Below are 21453 nucleotides of genomic sequence, written 5' to 3'. Positions count from 1 at the left end.
AACTCCCAACCTCAGGTGATCCGCCTGCCTTGGCCTCCCAAAGTGCTGGGATTACAGGTGTGAGTCACTGCGCCCAGCAGGAGGATCTCTTGAGCCCAGGAGTTCAAGACCAGCCTGGGCAACATGGCGAGGCTTCATCTCTACAAAAAATAAAAAATTAGCCGGGCATGGTGGCACACACCTGTAGTGCCAGCTACTTAGGAGGACGAGGCGGGAGGATCGCTTGCGCCCAGGAGGTCAAGGCTTCAGTGAGCTATGATTGCTCCTAGCCTGGGTAACAGAGCAAGACTGTCTAAAAAAAAAAGAAAAGAAAGAAAAAGCTAAGTTTAGGCAACAACGTAAATGAACCTTACAATCGTTATGCTAAGTAAAAGAAGCCACATTAATACGTCAAGTATACTGTAAGATTCCACTGATATGAAAAATCTAGAATAGACAGATCTAGAGACAGAAAGTAGGGTCGTGGCTGCTGGGGGCTGGGAGGATAGGGGAATGGGCAGTGAAAGCTAAGGGTGTGAGCTTTTCTTGTGGGTGAGGACAATGTTCTGAAATTATAGTAGTGACAGCTGCATGACTCTGTGAACATAGTAAAAATCACTGATTTGGCCGGGTGTGGTGGCTCATGCCTGTAATCCCACCACTTTGGGAGGCCGAGGCGGGCAGATCACTTGAGGTCAGGAGTTCGAGACCAGCCTGACCAACATGGTGAAACCCCATCTCTACTAAAAATACAAAAGCTAGTCGGGCATGGTGGCCTGCACCTGTAGTCCCAGCTACTTGGGAGGCTGAGGCAGGAGAATCGCTTGAACCCAGGAGGCGGAGGTTGCAGTGAGCCGAAATTGTGCCACCGCACTCCAGCCTAGGTGACGGAGTGAGACTCTGTCTCGAAAAAAACAAAACAAACACATTGAATTGTACACTGTAAAAGGGTGAATTGTATGGTATGTGAATTACATTATCCCAATTTTAAATTTGCGATAATATAAATTGCGATAATATAATTATCTTGGCCAGCAGCTGCTGGTCAAGAGGGCTTTCTGGGTCATGCCTGGGCTATACCTGCTGCGAGGCTCTCACCTCGTCACACTGGATGGCACAGACACACTTTGTAACCTTCTCCTACGTGGTCCTACATGGCAGGGACCAGCATGTGGGCATACTGACATTCATTCTCCTGAGCATTAGGCAATCTATTAACCTAGCCCCACACCACTTACAGGGCAAGCTGGTCCCCCTTCCTTTAGGGTTCTCTTAGCTTTACCCCCCAGTCTTCCTGCTACTCAGTCTCAAACTGTTCCTTAAAATTCTGTCCCATTGTCACTGTGCTTCCAGTTCTTATCCCATCTCTTCCTCTCTTTGTAACTGGTTTATTGAGATAGAATTCTTGTACCACACGATTCACCCTTTGAAAGCGTCCAATTCAATGGTTCTTAGTATATTCACAGAGTTGTGCATCTATCATCACAATCTATTTTATTTATTGATTGATTTATTGTATTTATTATTTTTTTTTGAGACAAGAGTCTCGCTCCGTCTCCCAGGCTGAAGTGCAGTGGCAGGATCTCGGCTCACGGCAACCTCCGTCTCTGGGGTTCAGGCAATTCTTATGCCTCAGCCTCCCGAGTAGCTGGGTCTACAGGCACGCGCCACCACGCCTGGCTAATTTTTGTATTTTTAGTAGAGATCGGGCTTCACCATGTTGGCCAGGCTGGTCTCCAACTCCTGATCTCGTGATCTGCCCATCTTGGCCTCCCAAAATGCTGGGATTACAGGCATGAGCCACTGTGCCCAGCCTACAATCAATTTTAGAATGCCTCCATCCCCTTAAAAAGAAAACCCGTTACCTTGGCCACCACTCCCCACTCCACTACCCCTAGCCCATGGCAACCACTAATCCACTTTCTGTCCTTGTGGATTCATTCGCCTGTTGTATACATTTCATATAAATGGAATCACATAGCAGGTGGCCTTTGGGGGCTGGCTTCTTTCACTGAGCAAGTTTTTTCCAGGTTCATCTGTGTATCAGAACTTCTTTTCCATGGCCAGGTAATATTCCACAGTATGGTGAGACCACATTTTATGTATCCATTCCTCAGCTGATGGACATTTAGGTTGCCTCTGCTTTCTGGCTATTTGGAATAATGCTACTATGAACATTCCTCTGCAAGTTTTTGTGTAGACCTATGTTTTCATTCGTCTTAGGAATATATGGAGGAACAGAATTGCTGGATCCTATGTTAATTCAAGGTTTAAGCTTTTGAGGAACTGCCTGTTTCCCAAGGCAGCTACACCAACCTATATTCCCACCAACCCCGTAGGAGGGTCCCAATTTTTTCATCTTCCCGTCTCTCTTAGGGATGGACACAACAGCTCATGCCTATAATCCCAGCACTTCGGGAAGCCAAGGCGGGCAGATTGCTTGAGTGCACGAGTTCAAGACCAGCCTGGGCAACATGGTAAGACCCCTCTCTCCAAAATATAAAAAAATTAGTCAGGCGTGATGGTGTGCGCCTGTGGGTCCAGCTATTTGGGAGGCTGAGGTGGGAGGATCACTTGAACCCAGGAGGTTGAGGCTGCGGTGGGCTATGATCATGACACTGCACTGCGGCCTGGGCGACAGAGCAAGACCCTGACTCAAAACCAAAACAAACAAAACCTCATTGGTTAGGATCCCCCAAGTGGACATCACAAAGGGTCACACGGACCCACCATTGGCCACCACACCCTGGCACTGTCAGCACCACAGAGCTGACCCCTTGCTGCCTCCAGCGCCCAAGGATGCTAAAATCCTTTGCTCTACATTCTATCTGGTCCGTCACTATCCATTTCACCCTTGTAAAGGAACTACTGAGTCCGGTAACCCCTACTGTGGATAACTTCCCAACTTACTACTATTTCTAAATTCAATTTCGCTCTTCAAATGAAACCTCGGCAAATTAGAGGTATCTATACACAGAGCGTAACTGGGAGGTCCCTGTATGCAAGATGATGCTAGATTCCTGCCAAGTAATTTGACACAGTCCTCCCCTCCTTCCATCCCACACTGCAATGAGAAAGCACCTGCTCAGGACTCCCTCTTTTCATTTATAAATATTTATTTATTTAGAGATAAGATCTTGTTCTGTTACCAAGGCTGGAATGCAATGGTGTGATCACAGCTCTCTGTAGCCTTGACCTCCCAGGCTCAAGCAATCCTCCCATCTCAGCCTCCCAAGTAGCTGGGGTCACAGGTGTGAGCCATCACATCTGGCCAATTTTTCAATTTTTTGTAGAGATAGGATTCTTGCTATGCTACCCAGGCTGGTCTTGAACTGCTGGCCTCAAGTAGTCCTCCTGCCTCAGCCTTCCAAAGTATTGGGATTACAGGTGTGAGCTGCCGTGCCCGGCCAATTTTTGTTTTCATTTTTGTGGCAAGACTTTCTCCAGACCAACTCCCTCTTTTCACTTTCTCTCCTCCTGAAACTCACCCATAAGAACGATGAGCTGAGCCAGGTATGGTGGCTGACGCTTGTAGTCCCAGCTACTCAGGAGGCTGAGGCAGGAGGATCGTTTGAACCCAGGAGTTTGAATTTAGCCTGGACAACACAGCAAGACCCTATCTGTTTTTTTTTTTTTTTTTTTTTTTGAGACTGAGTCTGGCTCTGTCGCCCAGGCTGGAGTGCAGTGGCCGGATCTCAGCTCACTGCAAGCTCCGCCTCCCGGGTTTACGCCATTCTCCTGCCTCAGCCTCCGGAGTAGCTGGGACCACAGGCGCCCGCCACCTCGCCCGGCTAGTTTTTTGTATTTTTTAGTAGAGACGGGGTTTCACCGTGTTAGCCAGGATGGTCTCGATCTCCTGACCTTGTGATCCGCCCGTCTCGGCCTCCCAAAGTGCTGGGATTACAGGCTTGAGCCACCGTGCCCGGCTTTTTTTTTTTTTTTTTTAATGATAAGATGTCCTGGAATTAAATACTGATGACTGTTGCTTAACTCTGTGAATATACCAAAACACACCAAATGGTACACTTTTAAAAGGTGAATTTTATGCTGTGCTAATTATATTTCAACAAAGCTGCTGTATTTAAAAAGTGACATGAATTTAAAATGTAGCCATCTGGCCGGGCGTGGTGGCTCAAGCCTGTAATCCCAGCACTTTGGGAGGCCGAGACGGGCGGATCACGAGGTCAGGAGATCGAGACCATCCTGGCTAACACGGTGAAACCCCGTCTCTACTAAAAGATACAAAAAATTAGCCGGGCGAGGTGGCGGGCGCCTGTAGTCCCAGCTACTCGGGAGGCTGAGGCAGGAGAATGGCGTGAACCCGGGAGGCGGAGCTTGCAGTGAGCTGAGATCCGGCCACTGCACTCCAGCCTGGGTGACAGAGCGAGACTCCGTCTCAAAAACAAAAAAAAAACAAAAAAAAAGTAACCATCTACAATGTATTAAATGTGTACTGTTAGTGAAACCTTTAGAATATATATTTTTTTCAATATATGACCATAAATCAGTGTACGAAGCCGTGCACAGTGACTCACCGCCAACACTTTGGAGACGAAGGTAGGAGGATCGCTTGAGCCCAGGAGTTTGAGACCAGCCTGGGCAACCCTGTCTCTAACATACACACAAAAATACAAAAATCAGTTGGGCGCGGTGGTGCGCGCCTATAGTCCTAGCTCCTTGGGAGACTGAAGTGGGAGGATTGCTTGAGCCTAGGAGGTCAAGGCTGTAGTGAGCTGTGATCGCACCACTGCTCTCCAGCCCGAGTAGTAAGAGCAAAACTGTCTCAAAAAAAAAAAAAAAGGAAAAACAAAAACATGAGTGTATCTACTGCTTGAACACATTGAACATAACCAGACTAGAACTCTATACTCAGTTGAAACTATGAATCTATCTCCGACAAAAGCAGAGAAGCAAGCAAACTTAATTTAGCTCACATACAACTTAATCTGCATCATAAAAATGAGAACAACTGCTGTCACTGAACGCCCTCAGAGGACATTAGTTTACCCAGTTTCCCTCCCTTGCCCAGTCAGCCACAATCCTCCTCCTAAAACATTCCTCCAGGCAGCTGTGGCGCTTCCCCGGTGCTGTTTTGCACCTAGAGAGAGGGTTTGCAAAACACGGTAGCTCTTGACCATCTCAGGGGGAAAGTAAAGTTTACCTAACAAATAACAAAGAAACAGCGATTGGCTGGACGTCATATAAGGACTCTGGGCTTTTAAATGATTTTCAGAGAGCTGGCAGCAAAAATGTTTTGTAAGTCATAGAGTTGGAAGACATGGGAACGTGACCCAGGACGACTGAGAATAAGGGAGATCTTGACACAGGGTCGGAACTATGTTAAACATGTGCTAGGTAAACACCCAGGGAGGCACAGCCAGTCACCACGGCCCTGGCCCACCAAGGGCAATGGCCTTGAAGCTGTAATTGCTACTGTGTGACAAGAATGAAAATTATACCACAGCTACGCCAGAAACAATGCATGTGCCACTTCCCCTTTCAAAGTAGGGACATTCTCAAGTCCATTTAAGCAAGAAAGAGAGAAAGAACCAAAGAATCTCTTTTCTTTCTTTCTTCTTTTTTTTTTTTTTTATTTTGAGACGGAGTCTAGCTCTGTTGCCCAGGCTGGAGTGCAGTGGTGCGATCTCAGCTCACTGCAACCTCCGCCTCCCGGGTTCAAGCGATTCTCCTGCCTCAGCCTCCCAAGTAGCTGGGATTACAGGCGCACGCCACCATGCCCAGCTAATTTTTGTTATTTTTTAGTAGAGATGGGGTTTCACCCTCTTGGCCAGGCCGGTCTTGAACTCCTGGCCTCTCTGCCCACCTCGACCTCCCAAGGTGTTGGGATTACAGGTGTGAGCCATGGTGCCCGGTCTCTTTTCTGCTTCTCTAAGGTATGCCACTTAAAAATGAAATATGACCGACCGGGCGTGGTGACTCATGCCTGTAATCCCAGCACTCTTGGAGGCCAAGGAGGGGAGATCACCTGAGGTCAGGAATTCAACATCAGCCTGGCCAACATGGCGAAACCCTGCCTCTACTAAAAATACAAAAATTAGCCGGGCGAGGTGATAGATGCCTGTAATCCCAGCTATTTGGGAGGCTGAGGCAGGAGAATTGCTCGAACCTGGGAGGCGGAGGTTGCAGTGAGCCAAGATCACACCACTGCACGCCAGCCTGGGTGCTAGAGCGAGAGCGTCTCAACAAAAAAAGAAAAAGGAAAAACGAAACACATTTGAAGTATATATACACCATGGCATGGTTATATCTAGCTTAGCAACAAACACAGCGCTTCGCATAGCTCTCATTTTTGTGGTGAGAGTACTTAACATCTGCTCCTCTTGCATTTTTCAAGAATACGTCATGTTGTACATGATAAATACATACACTGTTATCTGTCAATTAAAAAAACAAAAACAAAAACCACAGGCTCTGGCAGCTCATGCCTGTAATCCTAGCACTTTGGGAGGCTGAGGTGGGAGGATCGCCTGAGTCTAGGACTTCAAGACCAGCTGGGCAATATAGCAAGACTCCACCAAAAAAAATTTTTTTTTTTTTTTGAGACAGAGTCTCATTCTGTTGCCTAGACTGGAGTGCAGTGGCGCGATCTCAGCTCACTGCAACCTCCACCTCCTGGGTTCACGCCATTCTTCTGCCTCAGCCTACCAAGTAGCTGGGACTGCGGGCGCACACCACCATGCCCAGCTAATTTTTTGTATTTTTAGTAGAGACGAGGTTTCACCATGTTAGCCAGGATGGTCTCGATCTCCTGACCTCGTGATCCGCCTGTCTCGGCCTCCCAAAGTGCTGGGATTACAGGCGTGAGCCACTGCGCCCGGCTCAAAAAATTTTTAAAAACTAGCCAGACATGTAGGCACATGCCTGTAGTCCCAGCTACTTGGGAGTTTGTGGCAGGAGGATTATTTGAGCCCAGGAGTTCGAGGCTGTAGTGAGCTATGACTGTGCTGTTGCACTCTAGTCTGGGCAACAGAGTGAGACCCTGTCTCTAAAAAGAAAAAAAAAATTTTTTTAAGTAAAATCACATACTAATTTCAGAAGAAAACAAAAGTGAAATAAGCTGTACAAAACCAAAACAAAGTAACGTTTACAAAAATGAAATGTATTACGCCTTCCAGCTGTTTGCTCTTTTTTGCTCTAGAACAAACACATCTTCATTTTTTTTTTCTTTTCTCAGAAAGGCTTGTTGACCTGCAGAAAATAGCAAACTACTGACAAAGTGTAAACCCTGACCCGTTCCAAACAACATCCGAGATGCTCAAATTTTCCAAACTCTTTATATTGGGAATGTTAACCTAAACATCCAAGCCTGGCAGCATTCACACGTAGGCAAACGGTATAGAACACTGATGGAAAGTTTGCCATATGCCAGACACTTCTATGATGCACCTTACACAGATTATCGCATAGAAACCCCAACCAACCCTTATTCCCATTTTAAAGACGGGAAGACGGAAACTTAGTGAAGTTACACGGCTAACAGGTGGTAGAACTGGGACCAGAACCCAGCTTGGATCTGACCTCAAGCCTGTGCTCCTGACACTTCTTTTTTTTTTTTTTTTGTAGACGGAGTCTTGCTCTGTCGCCAGGCTGGAGTGCAGTGGCCCGATCGCGACTCACTGCAACCTCCGCCTTCCGAGTTCAAGTGATTCCCCTGCCTCAGCCTCCAGAGTAGCTGGGACTACAGGCGCCCGCCACCATGCCGGGCTAATTTTTGTATTTTAGTAGAGACGGGGTTTCACCATGTTTGCCAGGATGGTCTCGATCTCTTGACCTCGTGATTCATCCGCCTTGGCCTCCCAAAGTGCTGGGATTATAGGCTTAAGCCACCGCGCCCGGCCGCTCCTGACACTTCTTACAGGTGGAGAATTAATCATTCACCCAGACACCTGCAAAGCTCATCCCTTGGCCACTGGGCTGTCTACATTGTCCTGAACTCTCTCTCTCTGGTCAATGGGAAGAGAATGGGGCCCTTCAAAGCTATTGGCTGGAGTTTCATCTCCACGAAAACAAGGCAAAGGGGCAAACGCTGTGTTGGCCGCTTTGCTTCTATGGTAGAACTTTAAGAATGTTTTTTAACCCTGTGGTCCAGGCTTTAATCTCAACAGAGCAAGAGATAAGGGGCAGATAGCTACAGCAAAACACTCAAGCACTAGTCGAATTAACGCAGGAACAGAAAACCAAATACTGCACTTTCCCACTTGTAAGTGGAGCTAAACCTTGGGAACTCATGGACACAAAGAAGGCAACAGAAACTGGGCTCCACCAGAGCGGGGAGGGAAGGAGGAGGGCAAGGGTTGAAACACTAACTATTGGGTACTATGCTCAGTACCTGGGTGACGAGATCAGTCGCACCCCAAACCTCAGCATCACGCAATATATCCAGGTAACAAACCCTTACATGTACCCCCTCAATCTAAAATAAAAGTTGAAATTTTAAAACGTAAAACAAAAGGAAACATACAAGGACCAGGGGCAAGCTTCTCGCTCCCGTCCGCAATGAAAGCACCAGCTGAGTTCTTACACAAGAAACTAAAACCCAAGGCACAGATAGTTCTCATTGTTTTACACCCAAACGCTCCCTGCCAGGGAGGGCTGTCTGCTCCGGGAGGCCTGAAACACGACGGCGCTGGGTACTGTGGTGGGTTCCATGCCATCCCTGGTCTTGCCCCGGGCGCTCCTGAACGAGGAGCAGAGGCTGGGGCCCGAGTGACCCCTCCTCTCCTCTCCTGGAGGAGGGTAAGTTGCAGCACCCCAGGACTGGCTGGGGCTCGGACGGAGCCGGCGGGCATCGTCTGCACCTGTGCACCCTGCAATCGCCGCCTAGAGCCTCCACGCATTGAAGGAGCAGCCTGCACGCCAGCATCCGTTCGCCTGCCTGGAGGAGTCCCCCAGGAGCCGGTGGGAGGCCCGAGGCAGCCTCGGGGGTCCCGCGCCCCAGCCCACCCCCTGAAAAGAGCGAGGGCCCCCTCCTGAGCCCCGTTTTCCTAGTGACCGCCCCGCCGCCGCCCCCCTCACCTCGGCCCGATCGCCCGCTGGCCGCTCTCCGCCAGCTCCTCTGCCACTCTCGCAGCCGCCTCGGACGCCTCCGCCCGACCTCCGCCTGGCCTCCGCGGAGCCACAGTCACCAGCAGCTGGGAGCCGGAAGCGGGAAGCCGCGCAAGGAGAGTGGCGCATGCGCGACCCGCCTTGGAGGCGGGGCAGAGGGCGTGACCCGGAAGGAGGCGTGGCCTCGAGGGCGGGGCGCTCCCAGGTACCTGGGGCTGCTGCTCCCCGAGCCGCGGGGAGGGTCGTCGGCTCGGCCTTGAGCTGGGTGCGGGCACCGAAGTGGGAGGGTTCTCGCAGCGAGGATAAGGGCGACTTTTGAGGGGCAGCAGCGGGGTTGGGGGGCTTTTTGAAGGAGATCAATGCGAGCCTGGCTATCAGTAGGGCCGGGGGCTCTGAGGGCACAGCTGGGTTGCGGGGATCCGGAGGGAGAGCAGCAGGGTTAGGTGGGCGTTTTGTGGGGTTAACGGAAGCCTGGGTGATTAGCGGGGCTGGAGAGGGAGTCCTGAGGAGGACAGCGGGTTGGGGGATTTCAAGGGGGGTACAGCACAGTTAGGGGGACCCTGAGGGAGGACAGCGGGGTTGGGGGAACCCCAAGGGAGAAGGGAGAACAGTGGAGCTGGGGGTGTTTTGGAAGAATCAAAGGATGCCTGGAAGGGTTGTCAGTGGGGCTTGTTAGGATTGGAGGTACCTAAGCGGGGCACCCCGGTGGTAGCGAGTCTTAGCGGGGAGAGTCCAAGAAATGGAGAGGGCAGGGTCTGTCACCTGAGAAAAAGCAGCAGCATCAGGGAGTGGCGGGAGGGTCACTTCAGCCCAGGAATTCAGGAGCACCAGTCTGGGCAACATAGCAAGACCCCATCTCTACAAAACATTTTTTAAAATGAGCAGGGCGTGGAGGCACCTGCTTGTGGTCCCAACCCCTCCAGAAGCTGAAGTGGGAGGATGACTTGAGCCTGGGAGGTCCAGGCTGCATTGAGCTATGATCACGCCACTGCACTCCAGCCTGGGCAACAGAGTGAGACCCTGTCTCAAAACAACAACAACAGAAAAGAGGCAGCTTAGACTTCAGAAAGGCTGGTCTGGGAAAAATGAATCATATATCCCTCCAGTGGTCTCAGACACCCCAGCATACATACCATCAGATCCCCTAAACACAGACACCCAGGCAGGTGCCATCAGATACCCAAAACAGGTTTCCAGGTAACCCCCAAATATGTCAGACACTCTACGTAGGTCCAGCAGATACCCCCAAACACATACTAGATAATCCCAATACAGATGCTGTCAGATACCCTCAAACGGGCGCTGAGAGTCTGAAACACGTACCATACCCTCCCCCATCCACTTCCACACAGGTGCTATTTGGCAGATGGGGACAGGCCAGATGCTTCTCCCAGCACCAGAAGCCTCTCAATTACCATCAGACACCCCAGCCTTGAGGTTGCCTGTCTAATCCAAGTCCCCCCCACAGGGGAGGCAGTTGAACAGTAACCAGGAGTCTAGCAGAGCAGCTCTCACCAAGGTTGGCTGGTCAGCCAGGCCCAGAAGATCTCCCCCTGGCCAGGCAAGATGGCTCATGCCTGTAATCCTAACACTTTGGGAGTCCGAGGAGGGAGGATCACTTGAGTCCAGGAGACCAGGCTGGGAAACCTAGCATGACCCAGTGTCTATTTTAGAAAAAAAGATTTCCCCAAACCAAATCACTTCAAAACATGCACAATATGTTGTTGAGAGTCCCCAGTTGAGAAGCTGGGGGGTGACATCCCCAAATGGACCAGCCTTCAATTTAAGTCCAACCTTCATGGTCCAGAGGAAGGGAGCATGTTCAGGGAATTGGATGGCCCAGAAATGCAAGACATAATTCGTCAGGCACCCTACTGCAGCTGAGGCCAGAAACCCTAACACGGGAGTTTATGAGGGCTCAATGAATGAGCAGCTGTTTCTTCTCTGAGTAGCTATGACTTTTGGACTTAGGGCCATGAACCTTATTTTTTTCTTTTTTTTTTTTTTTTTTTTTTGAGACAGGATCTCACTCTGTCACTCAGGCTGGAAGTGCAGTGGCACAATCATAGCTCATTGCAGCTTCCATCTCCTGGGCTCAAGTCATCCTCCCAACTCAGCTTCCCGAGTAGCTGGGACCACAGGCATGCACCACCACACCTGGCTACTTTTTTGGTATTTTTTGTAGAGATGGGGTTTCGCCATGTTGCCTAGGTTGGTCTTGAACTCCTGGGCTCAAGTGATTTGCCTGCCTGGGCCTCCTAAGATGCTGGGACTGTAGGCGTGAGCCATCGTGGCTGGCCTTTGAACCTTATTTCTTTCTTTCTCTTTCTCTTTTCCTTCCTTCCTTCCTTTCTTTCTTTTTTCTTTTTTTTTCTTGAGACGGAGCCTCTGTCACCCGGGCTGCTGTGCAGTGGCACCATCTCGGCTCACTGCAGCCTCCACCTCCTGGGTTCAAGTGATTCTCCTGCCTCAGCCTCCCAAGTAGCTGGGACTACAGGTGTGCATGACCAAGCCTGGCAAATTTTTGTATATATATATACTTTTTTTAGTAGAGTCAAGGTTTCACCATATTGGCCAGACTGGTCTTGAACTCCTGGCCTTAAGTGATCCTCCCACCCTGGCCTCCCAAAGTGTTGGGATTACAGGCGTAAGCCACTGCATCTGGCCATAAACCTTATTTCTATAGCTATCTTGGTTATAGGAACTTTCAGGTGGACGCAGTCCTCCCCTCAACATAGAAACCAACTTTCTCAGAGATAATCAGGAAGGAGAAGCATCTCTCGTCTTTCTTTTATCCATCCAACCATTCCGCATTTATGAGTCTCTTGTTTTGTTTTGTTTTTTTTATTTTGTTTTGTTTTTGAGATGACAGAGTCTCACTCTCTTGCCCAGGCTGGAGTTCAGTGGCGTAATCTTGGCTCACTGCAAACTCTGCCTCCCAGGTTCAAGCCATTCTCCTGCCTCAGCCTCCCGAGTAGCTGGGATTACAGGTGCCCACCACCACACCTGGCTAATTTTTGTATTTTTTGTAGAGATAGGGTTTTACCATGTTGACCAGGCTGGTCTTGAACTCCTTAGGTGGTCTGCCTGCCTCAGCCTCCCAAGGTGGTCTGCCTGCCTCAGCCTCCCAAAATGCTGGGATTACAGGTGTGAGCCACCACACCCAGCCTCATTTATGAGTCTTTATCATAAAGCATCGGGGGCTCTAAGAGCTAAGGAGATGCAATGAGCTTAGGCCCAGAGCAGGGTTTTCTCAGTCTTGGCACTTTCGACAATTAGGGCTGGATAATTCTCGGTGGTGGTGGCAGGGGTGGTCTCCTATGCACTGCAGGGTGTTGAGCAGCATCCCTGGTCTCTACCTCCTAGATGCCAGTGGCTCCCCTGGTCCTGAAAAAAATGCCTCCAGATGTTTCCTTGGCTGAGAGCAACTGGCCTAAGAGACATTCAGACACTTATCCAGCCTAATTCCGACTTCCTGGAGGAAGTGGGCCTGGGCTTTGTCTTAAAAGGATGAGTAAGAGTTAGGTGGGAGAGGGAGTTCCAGGAACAGCGCCGGATGAGCAAGGCACAGGTGATGTGTATGAACAGCCATGAGACTTCAGGGTGGCTGGGCCGTGGAGTCTGGGGGGCCTGAGTAGTGGGAGAGAAGCATGGGGGGATAGGTGGGGTCGAATCATAAAGAACCTCAAAGGTCAAGGCTAGGAACAGGACTGTCCGGTGTGGTGTCTGTTCTCTGAAAAGCATCCCGACTTTATCATAGAGGCCCACCTTCTCTAATTACCTGGAGTGTGACTCATTCTCTGTTCTGTTTGTTTAACTTGCTGTGAGGCTGTTTCCTCCATGGGAGAGACTGTCACGTCTGGCTTTGAATACCTTTAAAAGCAGGTAGGCCTGTGGGGAGGCCTACCTTGGCCTACCTTGGCCTACCTTGGGAGGACCTTTCTCAGTCTGCTGGGAATGAGACACGGGTGTTCTGGCCCCTGCATGCCTCCTGACACAGGTGGGGAGGGGTTTGCGGTCAGAGAACAGGGTTAGGGGCTGTGATTTTTTTTTTTTTAATTACTTTTTTGAGACAGAGTCTCAGTCTGTCAACGGGTTGGAGTGCAGTGGCATGATCTCAGCTCACTGCAATCTCTGCTTCCCGAGTTCAAGTGATTCCCCTGCCTCAGTCTCCCGAGTAGCTGGGACTACAGGCAGGCACCACCGCGCCCAGCTAATGTTTGTATTTTTAGTAGAGACTGGCTTTCACCATGTTGGCCAGGATGGTCTCGATCACTTGACCTCATGATCTTCCCTCCTCGGCCTCCCAAAGTGCTAGGATTACAGGCATGAGCCACCATACCTGGCTGAGTCTGTGATTTATTATTATTTTTATTTATTTTTGCAGCTTTGCAGAGGCAAGGGTCTATGATTTAAATGCTAGCTTTGCCTCTTATTGGCTAAAAGGCTTTATATGACAATAACAAAAAAATGAAGCCGGGCGCGGTGGCTCAAGCCTGTAATCCCAGCACTTTGGGAGGCCGAGACGGGCGGATCACGAGGTCAGGAGATAGAGACCATCCTGGCTAACACGGTGAAACCCCATCTCTACTAAAAAATACAAAAAACTAGCCGGGTGAGGTGGCGGGCGCCTGTAGTCCCAGCTACTTGGGAGGCTGAGGCAGGAGAATGGCGTGAACCCGGGAGGCGGAGCTTTCAGTGAGCTGAGATCCGGCCACTGCACTCCAGCCTGGGTGACAGAGCGAGACTCCGTCTCAAAAAAAAAAAAAAAAAAAAAATGAAGAGGATGATGATGATGATACAAGGTACCGTTGCCCGTATGTGCCAGACATCATGCTATCATGCTAAGTGCTACCCACATCCTCTTTCCTTCCTTCCTTCCTTCCTTCCTTCCTTCCTTCCTTCCTTCCTTCCTTCCTTCCTTCCTTCTTTCTTTCTTTTTTTGAGACAGAGTCTCACTCTGTCGCCCAGGCTGCAGTGCAGTGGTGCAATCTTGGCTCACTGCAACCTCCACCTCTTGGGTTCAAGGGATCCTCCCACCTCAGCCTCCTGAGTAGCTGTGATTACAGGCGTGCGCCACCACGCCCCACTAATTGTTTTGTGTTTTTAATGGAGATGGGGTCTCACCATGTTGGCCAGGCTGGTCTCAAACTCCTGACCTCAAGTCATCCTCCTGCCTTGGTATCCCAAAGTGCTAGGATTACAGGCATGAGCCACCACACCTGGCCTTTACCCACATTATTTCTTTTTTCTTTTTAGGGACAGGGTCTTGCTCTGTGGCCCAGGCTAAAGCACAGTGGCAGATCATAGCTCACTGTAGCCTTGAACACCTGGGCTCAAGCCATGCTCCCACTTCAGCCTCCCGAGTAGCTAGGATTATAGGCGAGTGCCACCACACCTGGCTAAATTTTTAACATTTTTGTTGTAGAGAAAAGGGTCTCACTATATTGCCCAGACTCCTGAGCTCAAGGGATCCTCCTGCCTCAGCCTCCCAAAGCGTTGAGATTGCAGGCGTGAGCTTCTGCACCCAGCCCTATATCATTTCTTTCACACAAACTCAAATCTTTCTTGAACTCAAAGAGTTGTCCTGCAAATCAAAATCAAATGATGTCTGTAGGAGAAAGAAATTCCCACCACCCTGAGAGTGGGATGGATGTCATGACTTGCTTCCAAAGAATAGAGTAGGGAAACTGAAAAGCAGTTACTTTTGGAGACGTTACCTTCACAATGATTAAGGTTGACATCTCCAGGGATGTCCTGCGGATAGCATGGACCTCCTGATTTGATGAGACCGGAGAGTTCTAAAAAACCACAACCCCTGGCTCATTCTAATAAAACATCAGACAAACCCAGATTGGGAGATTGTGTACCAGATACCTGGCTAGTACTTCTCAAGACTGTCACAGTCATAAGCAGTAAGGTAAGATGGAGAGACCCTCACAGGCCAGAGACATTAGGGAGAGGGCATGATTTAAGATGATGTAAGGCAGGAACGGTGGCTCACGCCTGTCATCCCAGTACCTTGGGAGGCCGAGGAGGGCGGATCGCTTGAGGTCAGGAGTTCGTCACCAGCCTGGCCAACATGGTGAAACCCCATCTCTACTAAACATACAAAAATTAGCCAGGCGTGGTGGTGCGCACCTGTCATCCCAGCTACTCGGGAGACTGAGGCAGGAGAATCGTTGAACCTGGGAGGCGGAGGTTGCAGTGAGCCGAGATGGCACCACTGCACTCCAGCCTGGATGACAGAGTGAGATTCCGTCTCAAAAAAAATAAAATTAAACAAATAAATAAATAAATAAAAATAATGTGGGGTGGACGCAGTGGCTCACATATGTAATCCCAGCACTTTGGGAGGCTGAGGTGAGTGGATCGCTTGAACCCAGGAGTTCAAGACCAGCTCGGGCAACATGACAAAACCCTGTTTCTACAAAAATAAAAATAAAAATAAAATAAATTATCCTGGTGTGATGGCATGCACCTCCAGTCCCAGCTACTTGGGAGACTGGGGTGAGAGAATTGCTTGAGCCCATGAAGTGGAGGGTGCAGTCAGCCAAGATCACACCACTGCACTCCAGCTGGGCAACAGAGCGAGACCCAGTCTCATTAAAAAAAAAAAATTAGCCAGATTTGGTGGTATAAGATTGTAGTCCCTGCTACTTGGGAGGCTGAGGTGGGAAGATCTCACAAACTCAGGAAGTCGAGGCTGCAGTGAGCTGTGATCATTCCACTGCACTCCAGCCTGGGCAACAGAGTGAGACTCTGTCTCAAAAAAATTAAAAATAACATGAGGAGAAGATGGGGAAGAGGGCTTAAGGGGACTGTCTCTGTTTTCTTTGTACTTTCCTATAAATATAAAATTAAAAGTATATTTTTTAAAAAATCAAAGGGCAGGTTGGGCACAGTGGCTCACGCCTCTAATCCCAGCACTTTGGGAGGCTGAGGCGGGTGGATCACCTGAGGTCAGGAGTTTGAGACCAGCCTAGCCAACATGGTGAAACCCCGTCTCTACTAAAAATACAAAAAGTAGCCAGGTATGGTGGCACATGCCTGCAATCCTAGCTGCTTGGGAGGCTGAGGCAGGAGAATGGCTTGAACCTGGGAGGAGGAGGTTGCAGTGAGCCGGGATGGCACCACTGCCCTCCAGCCTGGGTGACAGAGCGAGACTCTGTCTAGAAACAAACAAACAAACAAATAAATACATCAAAATCAAAGGGCATCATGTGGCAATGGACTGGTGATCAGGAGCTCAGGCTGTGAGTTCAAATCCTGACTTAAGCAAAAACTTAACTTCTTTGGGCCTCAGTTTCCTCATCTGTGAAAGAGAGAAAGTGCTAGTGTCTATAGAGTTACAAAGCTGAATGAGGAAATCGGTTTAGAGCGCTGACAGACTGGGCTCGGTAGTTCATACCAGTAATCCCAGCACTTTGGGAGGCATAGGCAGGAGGATCACCTGAAGGCAGGAATTCGAGACTAGCCTGGACAACATAGCAAGACCCTGTCTCTATTAAAAATATATATATATAAATAAAAACAAACTAAAGCACTTACAGTGTTTGCGATAGTGTAAGTGCTCCGTACGGTAATGCTAACCATTGTTATTATTTGTGCAAAGTCTTTTATGATTATAAAGTGACATTCAGGAAATTAGACATTGTTGGAACTCTCATCGCTCAAGGTCATTTTTGTAAGGGGTTTATTGATCTGCAGGACATGATAAGCTACTCGCCTTGCTTGCTACCAGATAACCTCATTCAGGGGTTGGCAAACTTGCTCTGTAATGCTGCAAACTCAACTCTGCCAACCAAAAGTGTAGCTTGAGCCAGACATGGTGGCTCATGCCTATAATCCCAGCACTTTGGGAGGCGGAGGTGGGTGGATCACTTGAGGTCAGGAGTTTGAGACCAGCCTGGCCAACATGGTGAAACCCCATCTCTACTGAAAAAAATTAGCCAGGCATTGTGGCAGGCACCTGTAATCCCAGCCACTCGGGAGGCTGGGGCATGAGAATTGCTTGAACCTGGGAGGTAGAGGCTCCAGTGAGCCAACATCGTGCCACTGCACTCCAGCGTGGGTGACAGAGCGAGATTCTGTCTCAGAACAAAAAACAAAAAACAAAGATGTAGCTTGGAAACAACCGAAGATGATACATAAATGAACAGGAGAGCTGTCCTGCAACAAAACCTTATTTGCAGACTGTAAAATGCAAATTTCTTTTCTTTTTTTTTTTTTTTTTGAGACGGAGTCTCGCTCTGTCACCCAGGCTGGAGTGCAGTGGCCGGATCTCAGCTCACTGCAAGCTCCTCCTCCCGGGTTTACGCCATTCTCCTGCCTCAGCCTCCCGAGTAGCTGGGACTACAGGCACCCGCCACCTCGCCCGGCTAGTTTTTTTTGTATTTTTTTTTTAGTAGAGACGGGGTTTCACCGTGTTAGCCAGGATGGTCTCGATCTCCTGACCTCGTGATCCGCCCGTCTCGGCCTCCCAAAGTGCTGGGATTACAGGCTTGAGTCACCGCGCCCGGCCAAAATGCAAATTTCATAGAATGGTTGTGTGTCACCAAATATTTGTTTTCAACCACTTACAAATGTAAAAAACCCACACTATTCTTAGCTTTCAGCGTATACAAACAAAAAAACTCAAAAAAACAAAAAAACAGGTGATGGACTGCAATGTGCCAGTCCCTGACTTAGTAAATTGTTGCCAACCTTTTCCGAGGTCGTGTGTTCTATTTGGAGATCTGATGAAAACCCTGGATGCTCACCTCCTGCAAAAAATGCAGGGACACAGCAGATGTGGTATACAACTCCAGGGGGTCTGAAAGCTCATACACGGGTGCCAGAGGCTGTCCCGCCCGAATTCCCAGCTAGAAGGCAGGAATTGTCTTTGCAGCTCTCCCAGTGCAGAAGGGATCCCAAGCAGCAATGGCAAATTCCGGGCTCAAAGAGGGGCCACTGAAGCCTGCCTTCCCTGAGAAGAGTCTAGGTGGAAGCTGGATTTGCAGACAGCAAGCCCAGCCATCAAGTGACAAGTGACAGGGTCCTCTGAGCAATGCCTCAGATGGGGGCAGGCATGCACGTTTGTGTGACCTGCAGCGGGTTCCGACAGACCTCTTCTACCTCCACTTCAAGCACACTGGCCTGTCTGCTGCCTGGGGCACATTCCTGCCCCAGGACCTTTGCACCTATGACCTGGAATACTCTTCCTTACATATCCACAGGGCCCTTTCCCTACTTCCTCCACATCTGGATTCCAACGTCACCAATTTGGAGAGGCTATCCCTGGACACTTAAGGGAGAGCTGTGGTCCTCACCTGGGGGTGACTGCATTCCTACCCTGCCACTAGAGGACACTCAGCAACTTGGTCATCATAGCTAGGGGTGCTCCTGCCACCAAGTGGGTGAAGGCCATGGACGCTGTTCAACCTCCTCCCAGGCACAGGGCGGCCCCACACGACAGCCCCAAATGTCAGTAGTGCTGAGGTTGACAAACTCTGTAATCACTCTGTCTCCTTTTCCAACTTCATATTTTTCCTTTGTCTTTTTTTTTTGAGACAGAATCTCCCTCTGTCGCCCAGGCTGGAGTGCAGCGGTGCAATCTCAGCTCACTGCAATCTCCGCCTCCCAGGCTCAAGCGATCCTCCCGCTTCAGCCTCCGGTGTAGCTGGGACTACAGGCATGCACCATCATGCCCAGCTTTTTTTTTTTTTTTGAGACGGAGTTTTGTTCTTGTTGCCCGGGCTGGAGTGCAGTGGCACGATCTCAGCTCACTGCAACCTCCGCCTCCCGAGTTCACGCGATTCTCCTGAGTCAGCCTCTGAGTACCTGGGATTACAGGCCTGTGCCACCACGCCCGGCACATTTTTGTATTTTTAGTAGATATGAGTTTCACTATGTTGGCCAGGCTGGTCTTGAACTCCTGACCTCAAGTGATCTGCCCGCCTCGGTCTCCCAAAGTGCTGGGATTACAGGCGTGAGCCACCGCACCCGGCCAGGAAATACTTTTGGCTGTCCCAATTGGGGGGGAGGGGGGTTGCTATTGGCATTGAGTGGGTCCAAAGGCCAGGGATGATAGCCAACATCCTGCAATGCACAGGAGAGGCCCTCATGATAGAAAGTGATTGGGCCCCTAATAGGTCAATAGTGTTGAGTCTGTGAAACCTGCCTGTGAGCAGCAATGAGCCAACTAACGGCGTACAAATCACTCCTGGTTCTTGTTAAAATGCAGATTCTGTTTCAGTCCATCTGAGATGGGACCTGGGATTTGATATTAAAAGTTCCCAGGTGGGCCAGGTGCAGTGGCTGATACCTGTCATCCCAGCACTTTGGGAGGCTGAGGTGGGAGGATCACTTGGACTGGGGATTTCGAGACCAGCCTGGGCAACATGGAAAAACCCTGTCTCTACAAAATATTAGCCAAGTATTTGTGACACGCGCCTGTAGTCCCAGCTACTCGGGAGGCTGAGGTGGGAGGATCACTTAAACCTGGGAGGCAGAGGTTGCAGTAAGCTGAGATTGCACCACTGCACTTCAGCGTGGGTGACAGAGCCAGACCCTATCTTAAAAAACAAAAAACAAAAAACAAAAAACGCTGGGAGCGGTGGCTCACGCCGGTAATCACAGCACTTTGGGAGGCTGAGGCGGGCGGATCACGAGGTCAGGAGATCGAGACCATCCTGGCTAACATGGTGAAGCCCAGTCTCTACTAAAAATACAAAAAATTAGCCGGGCATGGTGGCGGGCACCTGTAGTCCCAACTACTCGGGAGGCTGAGGCAGCAGAATGGCGTGAACCCGGGAGGCGGAGCTTGCAGTGAGCCGAGATCGTGCCACTGCACTCCAGCCTGGGTGACAGAGCAAGACTCCGTCTCAAAATAAATAAATATATAAATAATTAAAAAAAAAAAGTCCCAGGTGGGCCAGCCATGGTGGCTCATGCCTATAATCCCAGCACTTTGAGAGGCTGAGGCAGGAGGATCCCTTGAGCTCAGGAGTGTGAGACCAGCCTGGGCGACATAGCAAGACCCCGTCTTTACAGACAGACAAAAAAAATTAAAAATTAGCAGGATGTGGTTATATATGCCTGTGGTCCCAGCTATTTGGGGGGCTGAGATGGGAAGATTGCTTAAGCCAGGGATTTCAAGGCTGCAGTGAGCTATGCTCACACCACTGCACTCCAGCCTGGGGCAGAGAGAGAGAGAAAGAGAGAGAGAGAGAGAGAGAGAGAGATCCTGTCTCTAAAATAAAAATAAAAATTTTAAAAGTTCCCAGGTGACAGGCCAGGTATGGTGGCTCACACCTGTAATCCAAGCACTTTGGAAGGCCGAGGCAGGCAAATTACTTGAGGTCAGGAGTTCGAGACCAGCCTGGCCAACATGGCGAAACCCTGTTTCTACTAAAAATACAAAAATTAGCTGGGCATGGTGGTGGGTGCCTGTAGTCCCAGCTACTCGGGAGGCTGAGGCAGGAGAGTCACTTGAACCTGTGAGGTGAAATTTGCAGTGAGCTATAATCATGCCACTGCACTCCAACCTGGGTGACAGAATGGGACTCCATCTCAAAATAATAATAATAATAATAATGATGAAGTTCCCAGATGATGGTGATGCTCTAAGTCAGTGGGCCACATGGACATACAAGACCTTGGATGACCCCAAATCAGAGTTTAAAGACCTCAGGATTTTTCTGAGAAGCAAAGCAAAAGCAGGAACAGAAACAAATGGAGAATGATAGTGAACCAGCAATCATAGAAGGAAGTGTCTGGTTCAGCTCAACCTGGAGCTGTTCAAGCAAGGGCACCCAAGAGCGGGCTCCCAGAACCTGCTCTGTGCAGCCTTGGTTCTAGATCTCTGGCTTTACTCACCCAACTTCCAACCTCCTACCTGCCCCTTGCATCTGATGCCTAAGATAGATTGAGCACACCTCATGCCCTGCAGAAGAGAACAAGGTGCCAGGGAAAAGAGGGAGTCACCTGCTGTCCCAAATTAAGGACTTCAACATGCCGACTTTGTTGGTGCACTGAAGATTTGGCAAAGGCTGGGCACGGTGGGGTGACTCACACCTGTAATTCCAGCACTTTGGGAGGCTGAGGCAGGAGGATCGCTTGAGTCTAGGAGTTTGAAAGCAGCCTGGGCAATAGAGTGAGACCTTGTCTCTACAAAAATAAGTTTAAAAATTAGCCAAGCACAGTGGTGCACACCCGTAGACCCAGCTACTCGGGAGGAGGAAGTGGGAGGATTGCTTGAGCCCAGGAGGCAGAGGCTGCAGTGTGCTGAGATCACACCATTGCACTTCAGCCTGGGCAACAGAGTGAAATCCTGTCGCAAAAAAAAAAAAAAGATTTTGCAAAAAGCCCATGCCAGCCTCTGCTGAGGACGGCTCATGGGTCACAGAGCTGGATGAGGATTGCCTA

At 49.7% G+C, this 21453-nt stretch overlaps 1 protein-coding gene and 1 long non-coding RNA gene across 5 annotated transcripts in view; both read right to left on the bottom strand.

Moving 5' to 3' along the window:
• ARHGEF18 (Rho/Rac guanine nucleotide exchange factor 18) overlaps positions 1–21453 on the bottom strand; it is a 129195-nt gene that overhangs the window by 70934 nt on the left and 36808 nt on the right. For 2 of the 4 annotated variants that reach the window (XM_028839560.2, XM_028839559.2), the window contains exon 1: positions 9016–9164. The exons of the other annotated variants lie outside the window; for them this stretch is intronic. The gene's annotated coding sequence lies outside the window, so the exon portion shown is untranslated. Of the gene's footprint in view, positions 1–9015; positions 9165–21453 lie in introns of those variants that run through there. 4 annotated transcript variants of the gene reach the window in all.
• On the bottom strand, positions 17135–19949 carry LOC144337048 (uncharacterized). The gene is made up of 2 exons (XR_013409669.1): positions 19633–19949; positions 17135–17309 (listed from the first exon to the last, which is right to left on the bottom strand). It is a non-coding gene; the product is annotated as an uncharacterized LOC144337048 (long non-coding RNA).

The sequence above is a fragment of the Macaca mulatta genome, chromosome 19, assembly GCF_049350105.2.
Source record: "Macaca mulatta isolate MMU2019108-1 chromosome 19, T2T-MMU8v2.0, whole genome shotgun sequence".
NCBI lineage: Eukaryota > Metazoa > Chordata > Mammalia > Primates > Cercopithecidae > Macaca > Macaca mulatta.
The sequence above is the reverse complement of the archived record's forward strand: the minus strand, read 5'-3'. Positions and strand labels throughout refer to the sequence as shown.